This window comes from Myiozetetes cayanensis, unplaced genomic scaffold (genome assembly GCF_022539395.1).
Source record: "Myiozetetes cayanensis isolate MyiCay16 unplaced genomic scaffold, myiCay2020 scf2-11, whole genome shotgun sequence".
NCBI classification, from domain to species: Eukaryota; Metazoa; Chordata; class Aves; order Passeriformes; family Tyrannidae; genus Myiozetetes; species Myiozetetes cayanensis.
In genome coordinates, this window is record NW_026087411.1 from 93,666,492 (window position 1) to 93,683,840 (window position 17,349).

A 17,349-nucleotide genomic window follows, 5' to 3' on the forward strand; every position below is an offset into this window, starting at 1 on the left:
GAATTAAGACAATAAAGATGTAGGAATGAAACAAACCAGATTTTTAAACCATGAAATCTGGATAAAATATTTTCAAATTTCTCAAGAGGTTAGACTGCAGTTTTTAATTGACATCTGAACTCTTAATCCTTATCAAAGGGATTTTAGGAAAAGCTAAGAGTAAAAGCCAACTTCTGTAAAAACAGATGCTAATTAAGCATAGTTACTAATTGTTTTGACTAACAAGCTCAAAGATCATCTGAGAAGGGACTCTAATAATTAGATTTTTAGTATCCAAAGAAGCAGCTATAAATACATGTATTAAATCAGAAATGCAAAGTAAAATATATTACACTTGGGAAAAAGTGTATGTCAGTATGAATGAAGATCAGGAAATATCCATGTAAAGGTCTGATATTTTTTAAATATTTAGAGAAGTAGATACAGCGTAGGCTAAGGGTGAAATCTTTATACTGGATGAACAATGAAAAATTTCCAGTATGAATCTTTCAGACTATTTTTAGCCATTAGATTTTCTGCTATTTGACATTTCAAACTTAATTACCTATGCCTTCCTTTACAGAAACAGTGTTTATAGCTTCCTCCAAAATAAGCAAGTGATAAGTAGACAAAAAACCAAAAACTCCTGTCTTCTAGCAGCTCTTTGTGTGGACACTGGTGACTATCTCAAGCTTTGCATTTCAAAAGTTCTGGAGAAAGTAAGCCCAGCTGTTTTCAGGGCAGCCTTTAAATTTCCTTGACCTTAAGTGATGCGGTATTAGATCAAGTTACACTAAGGAAACAGCATTGACTGTACTGACAGCTGATTTCTCACTTGTGATGGATGAAGACATCTGTGTACTAATTCTCTGAGATTTATAGCTGTTGTTAGGAACACTAACCGTGATCTTTTTGAATCTGAACAGTCCCTTATGAAGTGAGAGGATTGCCCAAGTGAGCTGCTTATATTGCTCTTTTGCTGCTCTTTGAGGATCACAAAACAATTGTTTATCATTTCCAGAAATCTTTCATCTGGATAAAAGCCATAGAAGCTTATGATGAATGAGTGTTATGAAAACTGGGAAAAATTCCTGGAAAAATTTACTGACAAAATTTAATACTAGCAGGCCAATGTAAGTGGTGAAAATTGTTTTTAAAGAAATTAATTTTCAGTGGAACTGGTGAATGAAAGAGAGATGGATTAACAAATGAAACTTTCCTAAACATCAAAACTGTTTCTTTCCAACCTCTGGAAAATGGAATCAGCATAAGCTTCTTTATTCCTCTAGACTTTTTTTTTTTTTTTTTTTTTTAAATCCAGATTGTATTAGCAATTCCTGTCTTAGAAACATGTGTGTAGCTAAATACATAGCTGTTATTAAGCAGTTAGTATTGATATAAACATATCAGTGCCTTCTTTTTGAATACACTAGAGTAGGTTAATTGAAATGTAGTGCTTATCCTCCTGACTTGCACCAAACTGCTCAGAAGTCCCTTCATTTGTTGCATGTTTCAAAGATGAAAGCTACTTTAAATTACAGAATGTTGATACTAATCCATCAAACACTTGTTTATGCAAGCTGTTCCCTCGGACCTAGTAGATACCAAAGAGCTTGCAGATGAATTTCACCTAAAGTTTACAAGATATTAAAGTTCTAATATTTAATGTTCAAGGTGTTATCTCTCTGTTCCTGTATTTATCTTCAAAATAAATAATAAAAAGAAGAATTTGTATGATCAGTTCTATGAGTTGATGAGTTAAATGTTAGTCATCAGGAACTTACAGGAAAATGCTTAGACTCACTACTACGTATTAATTCACTCAGGATTCTCTTCAAGCAAGAACAGAAAATATAGGGACAAATCTTTGTCTCTGAAAGATTGTTGAAAATATCCACGCTCATTTTAGATTAATCTGACTTAACAGAAGTTAGAGAAGCAGATACTTTGCATGTTAGCTGTATTTAGGTGCCTCAGGAGACAGAATCATAGCTTATGAAGTTCTGGCTACCAAACTCATGGTTTATGTTTTATATTTTTTGTATTACATTTGCAGCATTTGTTAAATGCAATTAGAAAACAACGAGAAATATGTGTTTACCCTCCCAGGATCCCTTTCAAAAGAAATTATTCCTTAAATTTATAAGAGTTGACTTGCTCTTCATAGACTATTCAGATCAGTTTTAAGCTTTGAAACTTTCAGCTTTTCTTGGAATTGTTACTACTGAGAAAAGGACATCTAATATCCCACAAAATTGGAGTCCATACAGCATATAAAAAATTTTTATTAAATTCAAAGTGTCAATACAGTTTTTGTAATTAAGTATAGAAGTAGTAAAGTTGTAAATATATAGAAATGTATTGCACCTGGGTTTGCTGTCATATGTCATTAGTAAAAGAAAGTCAATCTCCTACAATTATTTAAAGAAATATCTATAGGTTCTATGTGTATGTATTTATACAGGTTGAGCAGATCAGGTTTATATGTCCAGAAAATTTCAATTTTCTAAGCTTTTTCTAAACCTTTTTTGCCTTGGTTCCTCAGCACCAGTTGCCTCTTATTCTCTTTGTACTGCTGTTCTCTACTTCACCTTTTATTCTGTCGCCTTCAAATAGGATTTTATGAAAGAAACGAGTTAAAAGTCTCATTAGATTATATATTTGCTGTAATGCTAATACTTCAATCGCCCCTTGTTCTGTTGTCACTGAGCACTGTGTTGTATAACAATTTAGATAATCAATACAGAATTATAAATTTTTATGAATTTCATTTTCTTAAGTTAACCATGAGGAATAGTAATGCTGTTTCTAGCTTGTGGTAAGAACTCACTTAATTGCTTACACTGCTACATAATGTCAGAGTTTTTCTATGCCTTCATAGGGATAATTTTATTTTTATGGTGATATCTTTTTACAGCAATTACTTCCATTACTTTCATAAGGAGGCAGTTCCAGTTCCTAGTGCTGCAAACTTCATAGGAGGAATAATAAAAGAAATTTATGTATGGGTTTTCCTACATTCTTGGGTACTTTCTTGCATACTAGTTAGGCTCGAACTCATTTTAGGCTCCCAATTATCCATTTTGTCTTCCCACTCGCTTGTATGCTTCATTAAGGTACCTGACTGAAAAGGTTTCCAGCAGAGAAATTCAGTCATGAGTCTTAGAATAACTTGAATTAAAGGTCACACTTGTAACTAGTATGAGTATGATCACTATGTGGCTGGAAGATTGGGATAATTCAGGGAAGAGTGCCTTTTATATGTCTTCCTAATAAACACTTAATAAGCACTTTCATGTAACCTTATCTTTAACATACATGGAAGACTAAGGGCTTCACAAAAACTGTGTGCCATGTCCAAAGCATTTCTGGGCAATATATGCCTGTGTTACATAGTAGGGCTGCTGCAATTCTGGAGAATTGGGAGTTTGCAAACATTTGTGATGATCTCGTTAGGGTACACAATTTTGCATTAATTTTATCCCATAAATGTTGACATTTTTGCTGTCACAATGTCTGGTTATACCTGGCATTACTAAATCAGGTGATCAAAGAGGAAAAAAAAAAGCTGAAGTAGTTACTTGGGGCAACAACCAGCTTTATCGTCATGTAGAGAATATCAAAATATTCTTATGCCACTTACTAAAATCACCATCTCTCTGCTGGAAGAAGGATCTAAGAATTTTGCTATAATAACCCCAGGACCAGAGATACTGCTTCTTAGTTTGGGGGCCATGAGAATCCTTCACCTGACCTCACACAGGTTACCTCACAACTTAATTCTCAGTGTTTTAGAGTAATGGGTCTTTCTATTGGAGTTACCCAATCTGTGGAGCTTTGCAACCCACAGTCTCCTCAGGGAATTACTTTGCCTCTGCAACAGTCCATTGGCCAAACTCTGCTGTGCAAATCTATGTGTATACTTCTTTCAGACTGTATCACAGGAAAAGACAACATTTGTTGTTTACCACTGAAGGACATTGCTAAAAATGTGTCATTTAGTGCAGGGAGAGAAAAGGGAAGTATCACTGTTTGAAGGAAGGACTGAAGAGAATCAATAGTAGGACCATGCTGATACAGCTATTTTGATTATTATCTACCCAATGGGTAATGAAGGCATCGGTAAAGTAACCTCATATACTGTCCTGTTGTAACCATGACCAAATGATCTGACAATATTGATTTAAACCTGCAAAGAGATGACCTTAAGGAACCTGTCAACACAAGTCTATACAGGGAGAGACTTGGAGAGACTCTTGGAGATTGTGAAGAGTTCAGAGTCACTGTAACATACAGAGTATTTAGATATTGACATCCAACCAGTCACACAAACCCCTTTTTGATCCAAGTTTTAAAATTTTAGCACATATCACTTGCAATTAAAATCATGATTTATAAGGAATAATAATTATTCATGAGAGGCAGCTTATAAGCAGTATACATGTAATTTAGTAGAAGTGATTTTTTTAACTATACAGTCAATTGAAGTAAATATAAAACAGTTCAAAATTTTAGCATTCTCTTTTCATTTGCCCTCTCCTCTTTTCCTCCAGTTTTCTCTGGTGATATTCAGCTGATAAAAACAGTGCCACTGAGGTATAAATATGAAGCAAATTAATTTCTGAATATTCAGTTTCATCCAGATTTGATTTTTTGTAATGGTAGGTACTGTGTGCTTTCATCTGGCAAATACATGCTAAACCTTGTATCTGGATGGTGTGCATGTTTTGGTTTTTTTTTTCATTCATGCTTATAATCTTTTTAGAAGAACTGGATTGCAAGACCTTTATTCAAACAAATGAAAACTTAGCAGGCATAAAAATCACGGTTTGAGCTGCAAACATAAAGTCATTTCTTTTAGACTTGCCAGGGATACAAACTTCCAATTCAAATCTGATTGCAGTTTTCATTCCAGAGAATCCTTTGAGAATTTCAGAGAGATGAACACAAACACATGTTTAGGTGAGGATTAAAAGCTGCCATAAAGGTCAAGATAAACTTTAAAAGGATTCTAATCTGTCATGGTTCCCGCTTCTTTGTACCTTATCTTAGTGCACTTTTCTGTTGCCATTTCTAAACTTTCACACTGGAAACTTTTATTTATAAAACTAAGCATGTTGAAGTGTCTTCCAACATATGTTGAAGAAACTGAAACATCCTCTCTTTTCAAGTCTTTAAAAAATATGAAGAGAAGGACAAGCAGGGGACAAATGAGATCTGATCCTCAAAAGACATTGGTTACAGAACTCTGCTTTCTGAACAAAAATGTCCACTAGAGGTTAGTTCTGTAAAAGAAAAGAGCACTTTGCAAGAATCAGTAGCTGATTAATTAGTTTTGTCCAGGTATTTTCAGTTTCAACGGAAACAGAAATATCTCTGAACACATAGTTATTCAGTAAACTTTTCAGTAAAAATACTGAAATTAGTCCTTTCCACCATTTCCCTTTCACCATTTTATTTACTATTCCATAGTATCGCTACTTCTTCCATATAATCTAGTAGAATTTTTATTGATTAAATAGAGTAATAGATGGTTAAATAGAGTAAAAGATGGAAATAGTCAGAGATACATTATTCCTGTAGCACAGACTTTCCTGAGCAGTTCTTTGTATGAGACAAAAGCGTAAACACTGAGATTTTGGTAAAAGAACTCTGTATTTTGTTTGCCTTCTGGTTCTACATTCATTTTGCATTTTCTCTTGGCTGTGAAAAATATCATCACTTAAAATTTTTCACTGCTTATAAGCTTTTCTCAATTCTCTCCTAAGCCAGGTGATGTAATCCTGTTGAGTATTTTGGCAAGCAAATTCACATTTGTGTGTGGAGTGGTACAAAAGGAAGTACAAGAAACAAACTATGACCACCGTTACATATTTGAAAGGTTGTTATTGTATTAATATTTCCAATGTTTACTCACTCATATTCTTAATTTTTTCATTTTTATCTCAAAAAAAGATATTTTTTTAATATCTAGAAAGGAAAGCCTAAGAATACTGAAGATGTGATTTTATCCAACACCAGATGTCAAAAATAGTAAGAAAGGAAGATGTCCAAATCTACAATTAGTCACACATGGTTTGTCTGCATGCAATGGCAAGTGAATGAGTCCAAAACTTTTGGTGCTCACTATAAAATGGGATGAAGGATTTTGTTTTGAGATGCAGTAGAATTTAAAGTGCAAAATTTTCACTAAACACTTGCATTTCTAAAAGATCACCCACTACTGATCTGTGATTTTCTGTTGACTCTTAACATTTCTTTTGAGGAATTCAGTGGTGAGTATATAGTCTGACATTGCATTCCAAATGTCACCCTGTCTATCGCAGTAAGCATTGTCAGAATGATGTAAACGTTATCCAGGAGGATTGAAGAGGAAAGAAAATATGAAGAAAGCAAGACAACAAAGCTACAAGGATTGCAATGTTTTCAAGGACAGATAGTAACAGCACTTAGTTTTGGGGTTGTTTTTTTTTTAGAGGGGCCTGCTACAAAATATCTTTCTTCATAAGCAAAAGTGAAGATAGGTGAGAAAAGAGACCTTATCTATGTTGTCCCTAAACTCAGTGTCATTCAAGTAGCAAATTATTTTCTCTTACTGCCTTGGTTTTGCCATGGACTATCTTCATTTTAGGAGCTCAAGAGACTATGAACCGTGCTGTCTCTATAGCTGTATCTAGCTTTTCTCTCACAATCCATAGAAGGATCAATTGTATCTTTGCTATTTGGGTTTTCAATCCCTTCTAAGAAAGTTGCAGTTTGACCTTTCCATGTTTTATGCTGTCTTTGTTCATTCTTCCCTTAATATGATCACCTGCCCTTCTCTTTTCCAAGATCATTGGTCACTGGTGGTCAGAATCACTTTAGACATTATTCAAACATCAGGGATTTTTACAGATTTTTTCAGTAAAGAACTATTTGATGGTACATATAAATGGTACTGATGTTCCTGGAGAGAGGTGACTTATTTTGGCTTTCATCCTCCCAGCAATGTTTGAGCCTGTGTAGAAATGTATAGTATTTCTATCTCCTCCATGCTGTGCAGAGCTGGGAATATTTTTGCTCTGTGTATCTCATCCTATTTTAAATGCATTCCCTAGCAGTGCAGGAGGAGATATCTGCTGGATGTATTTGTAAAATTGAAATTTATAGTTTAAAAAACTATTTACTTTCAGATATATAGCCTTTTTTGATGTCTACATGATTTTTAAAATCAGGATAAATAGAAAAAAGACATCTTACACATAGAACACATAAGAAAATACAGAAAGAGATAAAGGACTGTGAACACCATTTTCAGTTTAAATTGAGGGAAAGGAATAACATTCCATTATTAGAGGTCTCGTGGTTGAACAATAATTGATCCTTTACCAGTGGCTACTAAATTCCCTTGAATATTATTGCACGAATTCTCAACAGCTAAGAAATGTCAGAGCTCTCCTCAAGCCAGAAGTTTTACATCCTCTAAAGATCACTCCCCACCTGTTTTGTACAAAACCCACTGTTGACGACGGTGCCTTGTGAGATTTTTCATTTGCTTTAATGGATTTTGTGCATTCATGATCATTGTGTATATATCTCTTGCAGATCTCCCCAGAGATGACCATCATTTCTTAAAGATAAGATTCTGACATCTGTTATCACTTAGAGGATATGAGCTTTGGGAATCTTTAGATGAGAGCTACCCATGCCTTCAAACTGAGTATATCCACTATTACATGAAGTTTATTTTTTAGTATTGGAAAAGATTACTTAGCCTGCTGCCAGGACTACTGGGGAATTAAAAGAAAAACAAAACAAAACCACCCAAAATCTAAACACCTTGCTATCTTACAGCCCTAAATCCCTAAAAGCCCTGCAGGCATGTTCACATTTAAATTGTTACTGCCCTGTAAGAAAGGGATGGGACATCACTGGGACTTCCCATAGTCTTTCTCTTTTTGATCAATTTCAGGATATATCTGTAAGCATGAATTTGCATTGCTGATACTTTATAGGAACCAAATCTGAAGCTTTAATCTATCCCCTGTTAAGGTTAACAGACAGTCGTGCAAATAAATTTCTACAACTCTGCAGAATGTTTTGAAGGAGGCTAATCCTAGACTTTTTCAGAAACAAAATTTCCATAAGTAGTACCAGTATATTTCTAGATCAAAACAGGTTTGTGAGGTGAGCTTTCTGTGAAGAAAGGTAAAATAAATTATGTTATTTGGTTCTGGTGACATACATCAGAATGAAATAAATTCCCATAAATATGCTTGGGAAGTGGAAAGATAAAGATGGTGAAATGGAAGAACAAATTCTGAGCAGAAGCAGAAGCTTCTATGGGCACAGGCAAATAATTAATTTATTTTTACTGTGTGGCTCAAATACTCTGCTAATCCCAGAAGAAATTACCTTAGAAATGATGCTTGAAGATTGTGTTTTCATCACAGTTTTCGTTTTCTGCATTTCCCAAGTAGTGTCTCATTTTAGTGACTTAAATAAATGAGAAAGTTTTTTGTATATTCTTCTTCAATATCATGTAGACTACAGCTTCTAATAAATGTACTATTTTTTTTCACTTTCAAGTGTAGATGCCAAATCAAGTTTTATGTGATTTGACAGCTACCTTCTGCATGGGTGTTATTCAGGGCATTGCAAAGCCTTTCTAAGAAATAAAATCCCTCTCAGAGAGATTCAACTGAAAATTATCAAGTTGTTTGGTCTTTAATAAATTAGATGTTTATTAAATGAGAATAAATTAAAATATTTGCATCAATTTAAATACCAATGTTCCATTAACTGACAGATCTGAATTACTAATGATTCACCAAGAGGAAATTTGTTGTTAGTGATAAGAGGATCACTTTTCAATAATCTTTTAAATTATTCAGAGAAATAATACTCTGAGTATTTTAATATATGACATGGATTTGCAAAAAAATTATCTCAACTGTTTTTTCCAAATGAATAGAAAATATCCTAAGCAACAAACAGAAAAGCATTATTAGATACACATATAAATACATGTATAATAAAATACAAAGCTATCTTCAAAAACTTATAACTTTACACAAGAGGAGCTTTGCTTTCAGAAAAATTCATCTTCAACATCTGATGGAAGAAAGATAAATTTTTTCCATATTTAGGAATTATGTCATTTTTATGAATAGTAAGTGCAGACACTTTAACACCATAAAACTTTTTATTGCACTACAAATAGGACTTATTTTCCCACATTAAATCTGGTTTCAAACCAGATGAAAGACTAGGATGGCTATAAAAAGTAAAAAAACTTAATACCCCTATCAGGTGAAAAATATTAGTTGAGGAATGTCATGAATAAATATGGACTTATGTTTATAGAACTAGGCAAAAATTATATTTTCATTATGTAAAAAAAGTGTATGTTTGGTATAAAATATTCAGATGTAATCATGCTTCACAGTAGACTGGGAGTTTATAGTGAATCTGAAAGAGTTTAAAATAAAAACCTAAATCATACTCAAAACTGACTAAGTATAAATATAGCATTTGTGTACATCACTGTTAAAAGGGCATTATTTCTCCCATACCACTTCAAATCTCAGAAAAAATAATTTGAGTATTATGATAATGTTGTGATATATATTGTAGGGTAAGTAAAATCAGAACATAAGTTCTTTGTGCTTCAACTAGAACTGAATAGAAAAAAAATCCCAGAGAAACATCTAGATACCTTAGAAGAAAATATATAGTCTTTTATTCTGTCATGACTAGAGGCATGTTATGACTACATTAAATTAAATTAGGTGTGTATCTATATGCATTTGATCAGAATTAATTCTGGTTTTCCTATTTTCTTATTTGCTAAATAACTAAAAAGATCCTCTTCAATGAAAAATACATTTGCATTACTACATACTAGGAGTTACAAGATGGTTTTGTTAACAAGGCTGTCCTTATTGCAGGTCAGGCAGAGAAAGCAAAGGATTGAACAGTTTGCATAAATAATTATAAGCAAAAGGAACAGAATCCAAATAACCTAGATACTAACCTAAACCACTATCTAAGCATGCAAATGTTCCTTTTAAGCCTATATTCCTGTGGAACTAGATTTTTGTGATGGAATTATACAATATCTTTCTGTCTGTGACCATCTTAATACCTTCTTAACATGAAGGTTCATTCAACAAAATATAAAAGTAGGGATAAATAGTTTGGAAGAAGAGAAATGGAGCTTCAAGCATTGAGAAAATTATTTTAATGCCATACGTGTAACATACCTATACACACCTATATATGATTGGTTTTGTGTTTGTATAGCTGAAGGTGACAGGTTTGCTCCATACAGCTGTGATGTACCTGGGCATAAGTGTTGTCCCTGTGTGCATTTCCAGCGCCCTCAGTCATCCCAGGCAAGCTCCAGGAATGTCCCAGCCAGTGACTGCATGATTGACATGATGGACTGCTTTGCTGGGGGTTTACTGAACTTCTAGGCAGCAGCACAACAAGGGGATTAACAGCAGTCCAGGCTGATAACAGCACAGCTCACAGGGGGACAGATGTTCCCACCTCAGCCCTGCCCTGCGGTGGGCAGGTCGGAGCCATCTGGAAGCGGCTGTGTCCAGCACAGGGCAGCCCTGGCCTCTCCTCACAGAACCCCCTGCCCTTCCCCTCCGCCCCCTGTGGACAGCACGTTGCCACCTGCACCCTGTGCATTCACAAAGGCTGATAAAGAACCCCATGTTTTATCTCAAGACATATTACACTTTTGGGGAAGTAGGTAAATGTTTGTAAATATGCCATCTGCCTTATCCTCTGTCTCCTCTCTCCCCCCAGCTCACCCTGCCTTTAGATGTCATTTCAATGACCAAGTAAGTCAAAAGCAGAAGTCCTGATGCTCCCACTGGGCTTTGGTTCCATACCCCATCACCTCAGCCCTCAGGCTGTTAAAATGCCACACAGCATCTTTTCTGCTCCTCCTTTCCTCACTAGAAAGGAAAGATTTTGTCACATTTTTGGAGATACCAAGAACAAATATCATGAATCACCCAAGCAGACTTCTCCCAAATTTTTGGGCTTTGGCCAAAAATGTTTGCTTTGGCCCTCCACTTGACATTAGATCAAAGAGCAGACTGAAACTCATTGTATCTGGAGAAGATGGTGAAATAGCATTGTGTGTAGATTTGGATTCCTCTGGTGCTCTGTGCAAGAAGTCTGCAAATTAGCTGTTCTCCATAAGTACAAGCTAAAAGTAGAAGAGATTTAACATACTTTTACTAACATTTAATTTGCAGTATATTATAAGGACCACTTTCTTTAATTGGAAGCTTAACAAAAAACTTCATAATAACTTACTGCTGCCAAATAATATACAGATTGCTGTTCAAGTAAGTTCAATTCTGGAAAACTAATAGATGGCTTTGGAGCATTCTTTAGATTCTTTATGTATTTGTGTTCATAAATCCTTGGTTAAAGATGACCACAAATACTTACTACAGTTCTATTGAATTACATTATTTTGTTTTTATACAGATGAATGGATTAGCTACAAGCCAAATGATAATTCACATAGCTAAAGCTATTTAAAAGGATATAAATTATTTGATTAATCTCCAAAAACAAGACTGTGGAAAATAAGGTTCAATTCTTTTACACACACTGAAGTCCTGTGAATTTACAGTGCCTAGTGGGATGATATTTTGCAATGTATGGTATTTTAATGCTATATTTTCAATTTTCATCTATGGTGGTGTCTTATTGTTTTAGAATCAAATACTTAATTTCTGTAAGAAATGTCCATACTCATGGTAATGTCATCCATTCCCTGCAGGATATGCTGTAACGAAGATCATCTTTTCCAGGGCTCATTGCTTTCTTCAAGAGTCTCTGTTTTGCAACAGAATGTGTATACTCCTTCTTCAGTTCTTAGCAGATATTATCTAAGTTTCCAAATATAATCTTCTCTGACTTCAGGGAACTTAGGCAGAATCATTGTGAAATTTTCAAGTAAATAAATATTTATGGTATGCATTGCTAATACAAAGTTCCACTGTTTTTTTCTGTAGTATGGAAAAATGGAAGTAAAATGATTAATGAAAATATCTAAGTTGTTTGGAAGTATTTCGATGTACCACTCTTTTTGATATTTTGGTTTTGTTTTTTTAAATGCAAATATTTGTTAAATGGACTGGAAAACAAGTAACTTTTCCTACAATTCTGGAGATTGAATCTATTAATATTTTGATTAATGTAAAGGCTTTGTATCAGATTCTAATATCAGTCCCATTAATAGCTACAAATGTATATAAAATTAGGGTTTGGTTTTCACTGTTTTCCTAAAGTTGCCCTGTTTGACTGAAGCTGTTAGCTAAAGCTTAGTTTCCACAGGGTAGATTATTAGGTAATAACATTTGAGTATCTGAGGCAGTTCTGTTTATTGATGGGTAGTTAATACTCTCTCCTCTAGCACTTTCTCTCTCTTGTTGACAGTTTGCTCTTCCCCCCCAGGTCTCCAGTTCACTCATCCTGTCAGCTGGTCAATATAAAGCTATAGCTGATTCAGAGGAATACATTCACTTTTAGGATTTGATGAGTTGACCCTGGTGAGTCAAATTCCCAACTTCCCTTTCACTCATTCCCCTCGTCCTTTAGGGAAATCCCAACCACATTCCTTTTCACTCTGCACAGAGGCAGTAAACCACAGTTTCACAAAGTATTGTTTCTGGGATCTTTTCCCAAATACTTCTATAGGCTTAGCAAACTAGACTTTAAAGCAATTGTGATTCAGTGGCTCACAAAGATATTCAGCTGGTTATTTTAGAAGTTCACTCACCAAATGATCTGAAACCTTATATAATATCTAGTCTAAGCTTATTCATAGCCACTTATCATGTACTAATATTATTCTTAAAATTAAAGGATTTTTTCTTTCCTTCATATATCCCCTCTCAGTGCTGTTATAAAAAGTCATTATATCCTCTCTTAACCTTCCCCAGCTAGGGTAAACAGAGCTCTTCTTAATCTTTTAAGGTAAATATTCCATTTCTTTAATCATATCTCTTCTCTGAATCTGATCCAATTTAAATTAATCATTCCTCAGAGAAATGATTAGAGATGTACACAGTATTCCAGATGAGGTCTTGCTAATGCCTTGTGCAGCGGTGTTTATATTCTGCTTTCTCTTAGAAGAATGTGGCAGTTAACGCATTCTACAGTAGCAGGAGCTGTGTTTCAGACTCAATTCCAACAAATATACCCAGATATACCAATTTCCTCACATCAGATTGACAGTGTTCCTTTTGCAGCAAATTTTGTTATTAATCCTTGAAAATATGCCTTTTGAACTTTGTGATGTTAAATTACGTTCCATTTGTGTTTTTTCCTTAGAACAATAAGATCCTCTTGATGCAGACTCAGCACCTTGTTGCTTATTTCTCAAGTACATATATACCTTTCATCCCCGTGTCATAAGCAAATATAGTATATATGTTCAGTCCCAACACTGATGCTTGAGAGATGTCTGTACTGATTTTTTTAGACTGCAGCCTGTCTAGCTATTTCAGTATAGCTGAGGATAGTCTCTCTCCTACAAACTCCTTTCACACCTTGTGTTAATTGCTGCTATCACCATGGTTAATGCTAATTTTCCTTCAAGATACCTTATCAAATGTTTATCCTAAGTCTCAATAAAGTAACTTTATTTCATTAGCCTCTCTAATACCTTATCTAAGAAAAATATTTAGTGTGACACAATCTGTATGAGAAAAGATCATGTTGTAATGCAAGTTCCATTTACCTTTATGACCCTTATTAGTTCTTGTTCAGAATCTTCTCGAATGCTTTACATAGCTTTATAAGCAAACCAGTTGTGTGAATCATGATCTTTCCCCACGTTGTATCTTGATACTGCATTTGTTCTCCAAAGCTACTACCACCACATTTACAGTTTACTTTTAAATGGCTTCTACTAGATTTGCAATAGCATATGCTAATTCATTCAGTTGACTTGAATAGGTGTTCTCAAACTCTAAATCTTTCACACTCAGAAATAGCAATTCTGCTTCAGACTTCCATACTGTACTTTGTATCAGGGTCTTTTCATTTGAGGCAGATAATGTATCTTGCCATCACAGTGACCCTCAAATTAAAAAAATGTCCAACCAAACAAAAGCCCACAATAACCCTAAACCCCAAATAATACAAACCCAAAACAAACTCCACCAAGGGTAGGATTAACTAAAAGTTGTGGCCATTTCTAGATCTTCTTTGCTGGCTCCTAATTCAAAATAAAGAGAAGTCTCTGTCCTTTATAGTTTCCCCTCATTGTCTATGTAAAGAGTAGTGTGTGAAGATTAGTATGTAAAATTTTGTATGCAAAGTATGTAAATGTATTAGTATGTAAAATTAGTATATAAAGATTAGTATGTAAAAATTTAATTTCTAACGCTAAGGTAAGGTCTTCAGATTATTTACTCTTTATATCTTCAGACTCTCAAACATTGTCTTTCTCCTAATAAATCTCTTTTCCCTATTGTTTTTGTTTCTGTTCTTAATAGATCCTTTTTACACTTCTTTTTAATCTTTTATTAATCTTTGTTAACAGCTTAAAACCCCCACACTGATAACAGTGAAGATGAGAGCAAATAGGAAAACAGAAATCTTTCTGAGGCATTTCATGTGGATGTAGAGAGATGATTCCAAAATTTCAGCATGCACTTGACAGAAAAAGTCAATGTGATCTCTGTCATGAATATTTGTTCAAAAACCTTGTATAAAAACTTCAGTTAGTTTATACAGAATCTTGAACAGATATTTTTGTCTTTTTGCAATATTACATTTCATTTTACTTCAGCTATTAAGAAGATCACGTCTCGTCTTTTAAATGGTATTAAAGATGGTAATAACTTCTTTTTCTTTTTTTTTTTTTCTTTTTTGTGAAAGTGATAAAATCTTATAGTATAAAAGGTCTGGAAAGGTCATCTGGATCCTGACCTGAGGCAAAATCAGTTCTACCCAATGGTTAACTGAGAGGGTCAAAAGCAGTTTTTTATTGCTGTCCTCGTTGAAGTCAGATCTTCCTTCACTCAAGGCTGAACAAGACAAATTACACAAAAGGCTAGGGAAGAGAACAGGACACACAACAGGCAGTCTGAGCTGCTCCTTTAAGACCCTGCAAACTTGTAGAGCATCAGGTGATTTAAGAGATTGCTTTTCAGTTGTTCTTTCTACGTGGCTCACAGCACCACTGTGATAAAGATGGTCTTAGTTCACTAAACTGGCTTTCTCTATCAAAGGCGAAAAAGGCAGGGATAGGGAAAAAGAAAACAATAAGATAGAGAAAGAAAGCACATAAAATGTTTATAATATTATGCAGCCAGTTTTGATACTCTAGATTACATCCAAGATCTTACCAAAGCCAGTGAAGACAGAATTATAATATTAATAGTGTACCTTTGCTTTTATTCAGAATGTTTGATTCTAAAGATCAAACAATTGAGATGGTTGAGTGGAGATTGAAGGGAGTGAGGTTTGTTGCCAGATTTCCCCATGAAGACAGTTATAATACTTCATAAAAGGGGAGTAGATGAAAAAGGTCATCTGCACAGTGTTGTACTGAAAGTGCATTTTGTGTAAATTTTTAACATATTAATTTAAATGTAATGATTTTTGTTCCCTGATTTCTCTGATTTATGATACATTGTTTTAGCTTAGCCTCTTTTTATTTGATCAGACTTTTTATTATTCTTATTGACATTCATTCAGTGTTGTTTGACTCTTACAATTTCTTTCAATATGCAAAGTTAGGGATTTTTTGGAAATCTCATATTTAAATTACCTATATGAACATTTACATAAGAGTAGTCACATCTATTTTAAAAGCCTTTCTGTGGCTGTTCTCAAGCTATTTCTCTGCCAGTTTGTACTTGTGCCCAGCATTACTACATCCAAGGTGTAGAAAATGGCATTTGGATTTGTTAAATTTTGTTCTGTTAATCATAGTCTGTCTAGGTTACTCTGCCAGGGATTGCACTCCCTTGAGAGAGTTAACAGCACCTCCCAGTTTGGTATCATCAGTAGATTTACTAATGGTGCATTCAAATCCTAGGTCTAGATTACTGATAAATACATAAAACAGAATTGGTCCTAGAACTGATCCTCAAGGAATACCACTGGTGACTGGTCACAAATCAGAGGTAACTCCATTCTCTATAACACTTTGAGCTTTGCCATTTGGCTGGTTCTTCACCTGGCACACTGTGCACCTGCTCAGCTTGCAGTTGTTCAGCTTGTCCAGAAGGACAAGTGAGGAACAGTATTAAAAACCTTACTAAAATTCAAAAAAATGACAACCACCATTCATCCACTAGGCAGATAGCCTTATTTTAGAAGAATATCTAATTAGTTAAACAGGATTTCCCCTTTGTGAACACAGTGCCTGATGATTGCATTTTTCTTTAAATGCTTTTCAATATTGCTTCTCAAAGCCACAACAAATTACAAGAAAAATTGGCTATAAGGAAAAATGCAGACAGAGAAAGGATTATAATAGAAATGGGTAACACTTCACGAAGAAAGACAGGATTGCATAATTCAGGAATACAGTCTGTCTAAGCATTCGTTCTAGTTCATTGCGAGATAAAGGTAAAAACTAAAAGTACAAAACAAATGGACTGAAGGTAAACAAATATCAGTCTTACATAAAATAAAAAATGTTGACAGTCATTAGAATCCCATTACCTCTTTAACTATAATAGATAAACACTATTTTACAGTTAGTAGTAGCATGTTATTTCTACCCTTTTCCATGTCCTTTTAAAACAAATCCATTGCATACAATGGTATGATCTCAGAGCTGTGGAAAATTCTTGTTGGACGTGATGTCTTAGCCTGCTTAGGGCAACCCAAGAAACAATGTCTTGTCCCTTTTATCCATTTTTAAAGGTTATATAATTACATCTCTTCATTTCTTAAGTTACAGATCTGAGATTTTATCTGTCCAGAATCTCAGAAGGGGAATGAGGCACACATCGGGTGGGTTTGGTGCAAGAATTTATTATCTGTGTATGGTGACATGATCAGAGCTATGTCAGTATCCAGATTTTGCTTAAAAAACAACAAAAATCATCCGACAAGTTGCCAGTCATTCACTCAGTGAGTGGAAAAGCTAAAAAGATTCACTAATGATAGATTTTAAATTAGCTGTCTCAAAAAACTTGAAGGACAAAATCCCTGAGAGAACTCTGGCCACTGGAGTTACCAGAAGACAGAAAGTTATTGTGTCAGTACTCCAAAGTCATGAAGGAGGATGACTAGGTAAAAATTGACTAGATTGACTTAAATCCTTAAGGAGATGCAGGAAAATTTATACACAATTATATTATGAAAATATTGAATGAGAGTGGAATT